This window comes from Carassius auratus, chromosome 11 (assembly GCF_003368295.1).
Source record: "Carassius auratus strain Wakin chromosome 11, ASM336829v1, whole genome shotgun sequence".
Lineage (NCBI taxonomy): Eukaryota > Metazoa > Chordata > Actinopteri > Cypriniformes > Cyprinidae > Carassius > Carassius auratus.
The window spans coordinates 18,453,197-18,466,623 of NC_039253.1; the positions used below are offsets into that span (position 1 = coordinate 18,453,197).

At 39.8% G+C, this 13,427-nt stretch overlaps 2 pseudogenes; both read left to right on the plus strand.

The window, feature by feature from the left end:
- The window catches only part of LOC113110617 (heterogeneous nuclear ribonucleoprotein L-like), a 19,449-nt pseudogene extending 6,485 nt beyond the window's left edge, over window positions 1–12,964 (plus strand).
- Window positions 12,965–13,110: 146 nt separating this feature from the next.
- LOC113110618 (protein O-GlcNAcase-like) overlaps window positions 13,111–13,427 on the plus strand; it is a 4,049-nt pseudogene continuing 3,732 nt past the window's right edge.

The window sequence follows — 13,427 nt, forward strand, 5'->3', positions numbered from 1 at the left end:
ATTGTTTCTTTTTTCGCAGATAAATAAAATAAAATAAATAAAAGATTGTCTCTTTTTTTCTTTTTTAAATAGTATCCTATAGTATCTTATATAAGATCTTAATATTATAATTTCTTTCTTTCTTCTTTGTGCCTTTCTTTCTTTCTTTCTTTCTTTCTTTGTTCCTTTCTTTCTTTCTTGTCTCTCAGCTGAAGTGTCACAGATGTTGTTTCTGTGTTTTCTGAGGTTCCTTTGAAGAACTTGTGATGAGCAGCTTCGCCTGTTATCACACAATAAAAAAATTAACTCAATACATTTATTGTTAAGATTAAATCAAGTGTTAAACCTCATATAGAGTGTGCGTGTGTGTGTGTGTGTGTGTGTGTGTGTGTGTTGAGAGAGAATGTCAGTTCTTCTTGTATTCGGTCATGAGAATGTGTTATTTGTGTCCCTTCATTTCAAATGTCACCCGAAACAAGTAATTTGTCCAATTTGTGTAATTCAATCGTGTGTGATGACATTAGATGCAGCTGCAGCAGTGATCTCGTGCTCATTTCCCTCAGATTCACAGCTATTTTTAAAGCAAGACACGGCGTCTGAAGACGAGAGGCTCGTTTGTCTGCCCGATTAACCTGTTTATGTATTCGTTTAATTAAAGTCAGATGGCTCATGTAGAATCATATATAGATGAATAATCAAACATCTGTAGCTGAGATTCAGCTCTTTTCCAGAACAAACAAACAGTCTGCGTGAAAGTCATGTGCTATTACTTGAACTAGATTATTGTTGTGAATAAATACAGAAACAGATAAAGTGCATCCTTTGTTTAATGATTGTCTAGCGTTATTTTAGCTGCTGCTTCATTCATGTTCTCAACGGTTTCGTTTCAGTCACTGAGTGCTTTCTGAGTGTCATGTTTGTGTGTTGCATATTAAATGTGTGTCTGTTGTGTTTCAGTCGTGTGTCAGTCATGTTTCAGTCGTGTGTCAGTCGTGTGTCTGTTGTGTTTCAGTTGTTTCAGTTGTGTGTCAGTCGTGTGTCTGTTGTGTTTCAGTCGTGTGTCAGTCGTGTCTTTTGTGTTTCAGTTGTTTCAGTCGTGTGTCTGTTGTGTTTCAGTCGTGTGTCTGTTGTGTTTCAGTCATGTGTCAGTCATGTTTCAGTCGTGTGTCAGTCGTGTGTCTGTTGTGTTTCAGTTGTTTCAGTCGTGTGTCTGTTGTGTTCCAGTCGTGTGTCTGTTGTGTTTCAGTTGTTTCAGTCGTGTGTCAGTCGTGTGTCTGTTGTGTTTCAGTCGTGTGAGTCGTGTGTCTGTTGTGTTTCAGTTGTTTCAGTCGTGTGTCTGTTGTGTTTCAGTCGTGTGTCAGTCGTGTGTCTGTTGTGTTTCAGTTGTTTCAGTCGTGTGTCTGTTGTGTTTCAGTCGTGTGTCTGTTGTGTTTCAGTTGTTTCAGTCGTGTGTCAGTTGTGTGTCTGTTGTGTTTCAGTCGTGTGTCTGTTGTGTTTCAGTTGTTTCAGTCGTGTGTCAGTCGTGTGTCTGTCGTGTGTCTGTTGTGTGTCAGTCGTGTATCAGTTGTGTCTGTCGTGTGTCAGTTGTTTCAGTCGTGTGTCAGTTGTGTGTCTGTTGTGTGTCTGTTGTGTGTCAGTCGTGTCTGTTGTGTTTCAGTCGTGTGTCTGTTGTGTTTCAGTCGTGTGTCAGTCGTGTGTCTGTTGTGTGTCAGTCGTGTGTCAGTCGTGTGTCTGTCGTGTGTCAGTTGTTTCAGTCGTGTGTCTGTTGTGTGTCTGTCGTGTGTCAGTTGTTTCAGTCGTGTGTCAGTCGTGTGTCTGTCGTGTGTCAGTCGTGTGTCTGTTGTGTGTCTGTCGTGTGTCAGTTGTTTCAGTCGTGTGTCTGTTGTGTGTCTGTTGTGTGTCAGTCGTGTGTCTGTTGTGTGTCAGTCGTGTCTGTTGTGTTTCAGTCGTGTGTCTGTTGTGTTTCAGTCGTGTCTGTTGTGTTTCAGTCGTGTGTCTGTTGTGTTTCAGTCGTGTGTCTGTCGTGTGTCAGTCGTGTATCTGTTGTGTTTCAGTCGTGTGTCTGTTGTGTGTCAGTCGTGTGTCAGTTGTGTTTCAGTCGTGTGTCAGTTGTGTGTCTGTTGTGTGTCTGTCGTGTGTCAGTTGTTTCAGTCGTGTGTCAGTCGTGTGTCTGTTGTGTGTCTGTTGTGTGTCTGTCGTGTGTCTGTCGTGTATCTGTCGTGTGTCAGTAGTGTGTCAGTTGTGTGTCTGTTGTGTGTCTGTCGTGTGTCAGTTGTTTCAGTCGTGTGTCAGTCGTGTGTCTGTTGTGTGTCTGTTGTGTGTCTGTCGTGTGTCAGTTGTTTCAGTCGTGTGTCAGTCGTGTGTCAGTTGTGTGTCTGTTGTGTGTCTGTCATGTGTCAGTAGTGTGTCAGTTGTGTGTCTGTTGTGTGTCTGTCATGTGTCAGTTGTTTCAGTCGTGTGTCAGTCGTGTGTCTGTTGTGTGTCTGTCGTGTGTCTGTTGTGTTTCAGTCGTGTGTCAGTCGTGTGTCTGTTGTGTGTCTGTCGTGTGTCAGTCGTGTGTCTGTCGTGTATCTGTCGTGTGTCAGTAGTGTGTCAGTTGTGTGTCTGTTGTGTGTCTGTCGTGTGTCAGTTGTTTCAGTCCTGTGTCAGTCGTGTGTCTGTTGTGTGTCTGTCGTGTGTCAGTTGTTTCAGTCGTGTGTCAGTCGTGTGTCTGTTGTGTGTCTGTTGTGTGTCAGTAGTGTGTCTGTCGTGTATCTGTCGTGTGTCAGTAGTGTGTCAGTTGTGTGTCTGTTGTGTGTCTGTCGTGTGTCAGTTGTTTCAGTCGTGTGTCAGTCATGTGTCTGTTGTGTGTCTGTTGTGTGTCTGTCGTGTGTCAGTTGTTTCAGTCGTGTGTCAGTCGTGTGTCAGTTGTGTGTCTGTTGTGTGTCTGTCATGTGTCAGTAGTGTGTCAGTTGTGTGTCTGTTGTGTGTCTGTCATGTGTCAGTTGTTTCAGTCGTGTGTCAGTCGTGTGTCTGTTGTGTGTCTGTCGTGTGTCAGTTGTTTCAGTCGTGTGTCTGTCGTGTGTCAGTCGTGTGTCTGTTGTGTGTCAGTCGTGTGTCTGTCGTGTTTCAGTGGTGTGTCAGTTGTGTGTCAGTCGTGTTTCAGTCGTGTGTCTGTTGTGTGTCAGTCGTGTTTCAGTCGTGTGTCTGTTGTGTTTCAGTCGTGTGTGTGTCGTGTGTCTGTTGTGTTTCAGTCGTGTGTCTGTTGTGTGTCTGTTGTGTGTCAGTCGTGTGTCAGTTGTGTGTCAGTCGTGTGTCAGTTGTGTGTCAGTCGTGTGTCTGTTGTGTGGCAGTTGTATGCTGGTTGCATTGAAATGTAGTTGCAAAAAAAGGTCATAATACAGTATAACACACAGGTTTAATAACTTTTTCTTATAACAAAAAATAACTGAAAATGTAAATACGATAGAGCAATACACAAAGAAATGTATAAACTCAAACATTTCACACTGACTAAAGTGCAAAAGAATTATAATATTCAGGTAACACTTTACAATAAGATCTCATTAGTTAACCTTAGTTAATGCATTTACAATGAGGTATAGCTACATTTTCTACAGAAGTTATCAGTCTTTTTTTTAAATGAAATCTGTTAGTTCATGTTAGCTCGTGTTCATTAAATAAAACGGTTAGAATTAATATATAAACTCACATGAATATTGAAATGACCTAAGATTAATGAATGTCTAGAAAGTTTTTAATCGGCAGTTTATGTTAATTAAAGAATTAACTAATGATAACTAATGGAGCCTTAACTTAAAGTGTGATTGAGCAATAAAGAATCGAAACATTTTCAGACTATGTCCTGGACAGGGTATCAAACTCAGTTCATGAAGGACCTTGGATCCAATCTTAATTAAATGCACCTGAAAGTTTGAAAAGAAATAGCCTACTGAGTCTAAATATTGAAGTATTTAGTGCTTCAGTAAACACCTCAGAGAATGCAAACATCTGAATGGCTGTTTAAATCATTTAAAGGGGGGGTTAAATGCTCGTTTTCACTCATTATCCTGTTAATCTTGAGTACCTATAGAGTAGTGCTGCATCCTTCATAACTCCAAAAAGTCTTTAGTTTTATTATATTCATAAGAGAAAGATAGTCTGTACCGATTTTTCCCGGAAAAACACGAGCGCCTGGAGGCGTGACGTGTGGGCGGAGCTAAAGAATCACAAGCACGAGTAGGCTTTTGCGTTGAGAGCGTTTGGAAGCTGTGACATTACCGTGAGGAAAAAAACATCATCCAAAACAAACCATGGCTAACAGTCAGATTCAGCGTTTATTTATGATCCAGAATCAGATCCAGAGGCTGAAACTGAACGAGAGCAGCAGCAGCAACGACTCGCTCCGAGCGGGGCTCAAACCCGGGTCTCCGGCAGGGGAGGCGGACGCACTAACAAGGAGGCAGAGATATTTGAAGCAGTTTTACTCACCGCCTGAGGTTCCAACACACGATCGTGACACTTTTTCGTTGGGACTGCATCATCCTTAAGAAATAAACGATACACAAATCCGGCGTCAAACTGGGCCTTGTTTGAAAAACAAGCATCTTCGAAATGCAGGGAACAAACACAAACACTTGCACAACTCCGTTGATGCTCTGTAAAAATAAACTCCATCCACTGGTCCCTTAATGCTGTTTCTCTTTTGGTAATCTGTGCAGGGTTGTCTTGCCCTGGGAACCAAAAACACACTCCTTTTGTGACATTTGGCGACGCTCTCGCTCTGATCAGTGAAGTCTGTTGTGCTCTCAGTGCTCTGCTATACGGGAGCGTGCTCTTCCGGCAGAAGTGTCTCAGGACCCATATAAGGAAATTCCGCTCCATCTAACGTCACACAGAGCCATACTCGAAAAAAACTTTCCCAAACTTGTGACAAACCGGAAGTAGTATTTTTGGAACAGAAATACTCCTTCAAACGTACAACTTAATTTTTGAAACTTTGTCCATGTTTAGCATGGGAATCCAACTCTTTAACAGTGTAAAAAACTCAGTATGCATGAAATAGCATTTCACCCCCCTTTAAACACATTTCAGACACACAGAGTAGCGCAGTTGCTTTGTTTCCGTCATCTGTGCTCGTTTACATCAGAGAGCACGTTTGTTTGTGACCATGGGGAAAGTACTCTTAAACTGCATAAAAAATATGAATTATCTGAAAAAAAAGAAATAGTCATTTACAGTGTTTTGACGTGCCCATGATAACAATATGGCTCTAACACAGAAACATCAGTATTATTTTAAGGATTTGTGCAGTCATCACGTTCTGAAGAAGAAACAGTACGTTTACATATAACAAACATATAACAAATCCAAAGAGATTTTCCATATCAAAGTTCAGACTCATTTTTTCATTCAAGTTTGTAGAAAACAACACGTCTGAGAGAGGCGGGGCATAGAGGACCTACAATAATGTACAGTATTTGAAAAATAATGTGTTTTTTGAACAGTAAAGCATGTTAAAGCAACATATTATGTTACACCAAATAATGATCTCTAAAATAGCATGATATGACCCCTTTAACCGCATGAATGCTGAAGGTGTCTGAAGATGAATGTGTGTAAGACGGCACTGGTGTTTGTCTTGCTGTCACCTGGTTTGTGACTCAAGGAGCTCGTCATCCGTCTGCAGTGGAAGTGGTTTGATGTTTGTGAGGCTCTATTTTGAGTGTTTTTCTTATTCTGATATGATTCTTCAATGTGAGTCTTAGTGCATCAGAGTTTCTGCAACGCTGCATGGCATTACTGCAGGTCATTTTCCAACCGCAGGCGCTGTTTTGGCACTGATGGGTTTAAAGTTAGTAGTTCACCTCAAGCCTCATTATTAACTCACTCACATATCGGACAGTTGTAGGTTTTGAAGTAGCAGAGATGTAGGGAATGTGATCTTCTTGCAGTATATCACAGACGCTCAAACGACTGAATTTTTCTGTGTTTTCACCTCATTCTGGAATTTGAGAAGGGGTGTTTAACTCATGCTGAGAGAAAGAGGGAAAAAACTGAAATAATCCAGACAGACTGCTCTATATGAGGTCTGACAGGTGTGTGTTCATCTCGGTCCTTTTTTAGATGATGATTTGATGGCATCAGTGGGATGTTCTTCATGATCTCATGCTGAGCGTGAGACTGAAGGTGTTTTTCTCACACTATTTGTCTGTTGGTATCTCTGTGGTCGACAAACAATCAGGAGTTTTGCAAAGCAGAAAATGGAAAGAAAGGTTGATGCTTGCAAAATAAGAGCAACGTGCAAATGCATGTGTGGTTTCACGTGTGTTTTACATGGGAAGATTTTAATAAGACAAATGCTTCACTTCATTAGATTTTTCTAGATGCACCTTTATATGGTTGATTTGTTATTTAGCTAAAAAGTTTTTCAAGTGAAAATTAATGGAGAAAAATAATAATGATAGCTTTTAGCATTGCTAGTATCAACACAGTATGATCTGATTGACATACATTCCCATATCTATAACTGTTATGTACTATGAGAAATCTATATATATATACATATAAAATCGTGTACACCGCTTAATGGTTTTAATATGCAGTGTTTCAGTCATCAGAACGACACACCTGGAGATGCTTTCATTCACCCTGATCTAAGATGTTAGAAAATGTTCAGAAAAGTTTTAAGTGATATTTTAATTGCCACTGACTTAACTGTGAATCTGTTGTGCTGGTACTTCTAGATTTAAGTGCTGAATTCGACACAGTTGAGCATCATGTTCTTCTTTCTTGGTCAGAGCAGGTCGTGGGCATTAGAGGAAATGCTCTAAATTGGTTTGAAATGTATCTTAAAACAGAAGTTTCTGGGTCACTGTAGGATAATTGCACTTGGACATTGTTCTCTTGACTTGTGGTGTCCCCCAGGGCTTCTGTTTTGGGCCCTATATTTTTTTCTTTATATGCATCCATTTTATTCTATATCTGAAAGGCAACGCTTGTATAGTCATATTTATCTGTGCCTGAAGCACAAGAATACTTACCGATTTCTATTAGAACCGTACCAAAAGCACATATTTTTAAATATGTAGTCTAAATGTGTTTTATTAATGTTCACCAAATGAACTTGTTCAGCTGCGAGAGAAAACCACTGTGAATAAAGATAACCGATTTGACTCAGACTATCAGAATGATGGTTTAGATATTTAAATTGATAAATATGATTATTACATTTTTGGTAACACTTTATTTTGATCGTCTACTTTAGACGTTCTACTAACAGTTAGTAACTTTGCATCTACATGTCAACTAGCAGTCTTCAGATAATCCACAGACTGTCTGCTTTATATCTGTTTTGGTGGGTTCACAACATACAACTGAGAATCTTTGCACTTATGTGTCAACTTATTCTACTAACCGTAAACCTCACCTAACTGTCTACTCTGAGAGTTAGTAGACATGTAGTTGTGAATTAATGAGAATTAGTTGACCAGGCAATGAATTTAATTTGAATTTTGAATGTATGCATTTAGCAGAAATTTAGACTTACATTGCATTCAGTCTAACGATTTTCTCCTAACATGTGTTCCCTGGGATTCGAACCACCAACCTTGCACTTGCTAACGCATTGCTCTACCACTTGAGGAACACTGTAACATGGCAAAATTTTACTTTAAAATAACACTCAATGTTGCAAAGTTTCTTATAGTTAGTGAAATGTCTAAAGTGGAAAATAAAGAGTAACCAATTTTTAGTGTGTTTTATTTTTAAATTATTTAAAACTATTTATTTTGTTCCATGTTACGGTGGTGGTTGAGTGTCCAGTGTCTCAGCATTATCTGGGGTTTCTGGGTCAGTTCTTCTCATGTTGCTGTGTTTCTTCATTAGTCGTAACAGCTGGGTAGGATAAGAGCTGCTGACTGAATGAATGAATGAATGAATGTTGGGTTTTCTCTCTCTGTTCTCAGGACAGCGGCTCTGAGACGCACCGCATCGCTCCGTCTCCCGTCGTCCACGTGCGAGGTCTTTGTGAATCCGTGGTGGAGGCCGATCTGGTCGAGTCCTTGGAGAAATTCGGAAACATCTGGTAAAGTGATGCTTTCATTTGATCTGATTCATCAAAGGGATTGGTTTCAGCAGCCGAGAGATTCGTTTGGTGGTCTTCCCTCGTAATGAATGAACAGATAAAGGCTTTAACGAGTGTGTCGTTCTTCAGACAAAGAGCTTTGTGTTTCAGCACAGTCTCATCAAACCACATCAAAGTCTCTGTCGACTGAAGGATACTTCTGTAAATAAAACTTCGTCAGTTACTGTGTTCGGTTCCTTTCTGATGTTTACACTCACAGAAGCTCAGAGAGGATCATGGGAACACATGCGGGACATTAGTGTGTGTTTGACCTCAGCTGTATCAGGAAAGACACGGATCAGATACACAGGAACAGGAAGTGTGTGTGTGTGTTTGCATGTGTGCATGCGTGTGCGTGTCTGTGTGTGTGAGCATGAGTTGTGTGTGTGTGTGTGTGTGTGTGTGTGTGACACGAATGGAGGTCATATGAGTGTATTTATAGTCTGATGAACGAATCTCATGACTACAGTCTGCGTGACTCCTTCAGTTCAGTCAACGATTGCTTCATGAATTTATTTGAAGATTTCTTGTTAGTTGTATTAATATCTGACGCTGTTTTGGTTTATTGTTTCAATTAATAGTGATGCCCCGAAACTAATTTATGACCAAAAACTGAAATTTACATTTTCATTTAGCTGAAAGACAAGTTTATTTTATTTTTAGTCAGTGATATGTTAGCATACTGCTATAGTTTTTAAGTATTTTACATTTTATTTATTTATTTTCTGTTTTAATTTTAGTTAAGTTTACTAAATTAAGTTTTTTTTTCATTTAAAGTTTGTTTTATTTCAGGTATTTTATTATGGTTTTAGTTATGTATTATTATAGTATTTATATATAATATATCCTGATACAGCTTTACAGAAAATGCAAGCTTGTATCAGTGGTGACTATCTCAAGTTGATGTGCGTGTGGCAGAAGTGTACGGTAAAGTGGTGCAGTTGTCTGGTGTTGTGATGGTGTTGCTCTCCTGCAGTTATGTGATGATGATGCCGTTCAAGCGGCAGGCTCTGGTGGAGTTCGAGGAGGTTCAGAGCCGCTGACCGCTGCGTGGCGAGTGGCTCGCAGGAGCCCGTCTACATCGCCGGGACAGCAGGCCTACTTCAACTACTCCACCAGCAAACGCATCACACGACCCACCAACGCCGACACCCCAACAGCGGGAACAAAGTGCTGCTGCTGTCCGTCCAGAACCCGCTGTACCCCATCACTACGGTAAACCCCGCCTCCTCAATACACCAGCCTCCTGATTGGACGCTCTCAACAGCTTCTGCTCTTCCTCTATAGGATGTTCTGTACACAGTCTGTAACCCGATCGGAAACGTGCTGCGGATCGTGATCTTCAAGAGGAACGGGATCCAGGCCCATGGTGGAATATCCTTCTGATGATGCTGCCCACCCGTACAGCAGATTTACAATCAGAACTTAACCATAAACCATTAAACACAGACCAATAATGATTTCAGAGGCTTTAAATCAATGGTTTATGATTCTCTCAAAGCCGTCAGGCAGCATTATTTCAACTTATTTAATAATTGTGTTCAATAGCAGAACTCATGGTTAAAAACTACATTTCCCATGATTCTGCAGAGAAATCTTCACCTATCAGAGAGCTGAAACTCTTTAGCTCCGCCCACTCCAATGAAGCACAGCTACTAATTAAGTAAATGCTCTCAAAATATTACTTATACATTTGATATATACATGTATACTTATACATAAAATATCAAATAATTGTTTTGCTAAATAATCAGTTAAACACACACTATTTAAAATGTATTGAAGAAACAGCAAATTTATATATATCTTTTTTTTATTATTATTATCTTTTTTTTTATATAGTAAAAGGACATGCAAAAATTAAATTATTTAAAAAAATAGTTATTAAATACAATTATAATAATATTATAATAATTATAATAATATTCTGAATATAATTTTCACATTTTATATTGTATTATTAATGTATAATATATTTGCTAAATTGATAAAAAGAATTTGTTTGTATTTTGTATATCCTATCAAGGTATTTTTCACAAATAAAGATATTGTTATTGTAAACACTGAAGTGGACAGTGCTCTAAACTTGGTGAGTTTGTGTGCTCTGGGAATCATGATTTTTCACATAAAGACAGGTTAGCATTAATTTGACATTTAGTAGTTATAAGATGAATCTGATGTGCATCCGGCCACACACTGCAGCGAGACTCTTGCTCTGGTGAAGTTGTGTGTGTGTTGTGTGTGTTGTGTGTGTTCTCTGGAGTGTTTCCTTGACGCCGTCACGTTTGAATCACATCCAGAACGCTTCAGAAAGCCAAAGCGGCCCTCAACGGGGCCGACAATCTACGCCGGCTGCTGCACGCTGAAAATCGAATACGCTCGGGTAAATGGTGCAGCGTTCACACACACACAACTCACACACACACAGCGCTGGATCTAACACACATGCAGTGCCGTTGTGCTCTCTCATTCTAGCCCTCACGCCTCAACGTCATCAGAAAACGACAACGACAGCTGGGACTACACCAAACCCTTCCTGCTGCCGCGCAGGTACGGGTGTGGTGTGTGTGGGGGTGTGTGGTGTGGGTGTGTGGTCTCTGTGTGTGTGTGTGTGTCTGTGTGTTTGTGTGTGAGTGAGTGTGAGAGTGTGTGTGTCTCTGTGTGTGAGTGTGTGTGTGGTGTGCGTGAGTGTGTGTGTGTGTGTCTCTCACATCCCTGTGTTTAATAAGAAGTGTGTACGCTCTTAAATAACAAAGAAAACACACACGCCAGACTTTAGAGCAGGTTTTGAGGTTGGTCTATAGCGCAGTCTATTTTCAGCTGCTTAAAATAGCCCTGCACCAGCACTGCGCCTGAACTAATAAGCCGCAGATGCATTTAGTAATTAAACGACGTGGTGCCGAAACTGAAACTAGCAAACACTTGTGCTGCGCCGGGTGTTATGATAGGGCCCTTAGACTAAAGCTGCCATGTTTGATGACTGTTTAATGTACTAAAACTAGTTAAAATTACATAAAAAAATTGTATAATAATAATAATTGTATTGATTTATATTTAAATTAATTAATTGAATTAAACTGAATTATTTTTTATTTAATTTCAAAATATATATTTTTTATTATTTTAATAATCAAATTTAAAAATCAGTTTGTGTTTTTTGTCAATTCAAAGTTCAGGTATTTTACTCACAAATGTTAAATTGTCAGGAATTTCTACTGAAATCTTTTTAGAGCTTGACATAAATGTTTTAAAATTTTCATTAAATTTTTTTATATATATATATCTGTGAGAGAAATGTCAGATATCTGATGTGTGTGTCCTGTCTTCTGGTTAAGTTGTGATTCTGATCGCAGGTTTAGCGGTGACCTCTGATGTCTGTTTGATGCTAAGGACTGGATGTTTGCTAGGGTGTGTGTGAGGTCTCTCAGGAGCAGCGTGGTGCATTGTGTGGCTTCAGTCCCTGTGTGTGTGTGTGTGTGTTAGCCGGCTGAGGCTCAAGCGCGGTGTAAACAGTGTTATCAGCGGTGAACAGCAGCGCTCAGACTCCGCTGGGCTCCAGACTGAAGGACTGCTCAGTGTTTCTCAGCAGAAGAGAGAACGCGCTAAGCTGAGCTCACGCTAATGTGAAGACACTCATCACAGAATATTAATGACTGCAGCAGTACCTCTGTGGTTAAACGTCTCTTCCTCTCGCTCTCAGCGTCTGTTCTCTCCGTCAGCACTTTGTAGAATTATAAATGTGAGGAAGATGCTCCGATCTCCTTCAGACACGCAGAGCCGGATTGATAGGATTGATCACTTGTTAGTGTTTTGCCTTAAAAAATTAAAGACACTTTGGTTTTTGTTGCAAGAAACCACAGATCTGTTTTACTTTCTGACATCAAAATCATTTTTAAATTGCTCAAATTAAACAGGCAGTGTCAGTGTTGACATAAATATATAATTGAATGAAATTTTCATTTTTCTATTTATCCTTTTTTGCTAAAATGTCCCATATTTTTAATTGCAAAACCATATAGAAACAGAGTGAGAGCTTCGAGAGTTTGAGTCTTGATCTGCATCTGAGACATTGTGTTGTGTGTCGTTTGTTCAGTCACATGTGAAAGTGATCTAATATTGCAATGGTTTCTAGTCAACTGCTTTTTATTTTCAGAAGAACATGTTCATCCAAATCAGAAAAAAATGCTTTTACTTTAATGCATTTGGCTTTTATCCAAACTGATTTGCATTGCATTGAATAATTTCATGCATTTTTCCGTGAACTGAACGCATTAGCTTGGTGTTGTGATCACTGTGCTTCACTGCAGAACTCGTGTAAAGTGAGGATGTTCATGATATAAACAGATCTTCGGGATCATTGTGTGTCTGATCATGGGTGTTCTCTCGTAGTGAATGTTTTACCGGTGTAAATGTGGGTGTATGTGTTGTTTCTGTGTTTCCTGTAGAGCGTGGTAAAGGCCGTCAGAGGCAGGCCATCCTGGGAGAACATCCATCCTCGTACAGTGATAACGGATTACGGTCAGTTCATCATCAGACACCAGCCAATCAGAACAGTGTATTCTAATAGATGTTTGTTCATTCCTGAAGTGTGTGTGTGTGTGTGTGTGTGTGTGTGTGTGTGTGCAGGCGCTCACTGCCCCCCTGCTGCCGCTGCCCAGTAATAACCGCTTCAAGCGCGTCTCTCATGATGTCACAGAGGTCGTGACCTATCCACTGCCCCACACATCTTCATACATGAGCCCCGCCTCCAGCTCCGTCGCCATGGTGAGCGGCCTCATCCCGCCAAGATGAACTGGCACTCGCATCTTCACCTCTTCTGTTCTCTACGGCAACATCGAGAAGGTAACGCCTCCTGAGAGAACGGGAGTTACATGTAACTGAATTACCTTATTTAATTACAGAATAAATGTAATCGTAATCAGTTACAGAGAAAGATGTGAAATTAAATTACAGTTACTTATGAAAATGTTAATGACACACAAGGGGATTCACAGATTTGATCGACTTCTCTAAAACATGAGACCGTGATGTTTCAGGAGGTTAGACACATGCTTATTCCATAACGGTTTCAATTTCCTGTTTGGGTTTATTTAAATGGTTTATTTTTTAAGACATATTCTCCAAGACATTGAGACAGCTGTGCGAAGATTTGATTTCATAAAGAGTAAATATATCTCTTAAACTATTTCTTGTTATGATTTTAAATCAGTATTTAACCTTCAAAGTAGAAGGGTGCTAAAGTTTGATTGTGTGGTGGTGTGCTTTAAGAGTAAATTATTATAATCTTAATTAATTATAATCTTAATTAATTATTATAATCTTAATCTGATGAAGGATTGTGACA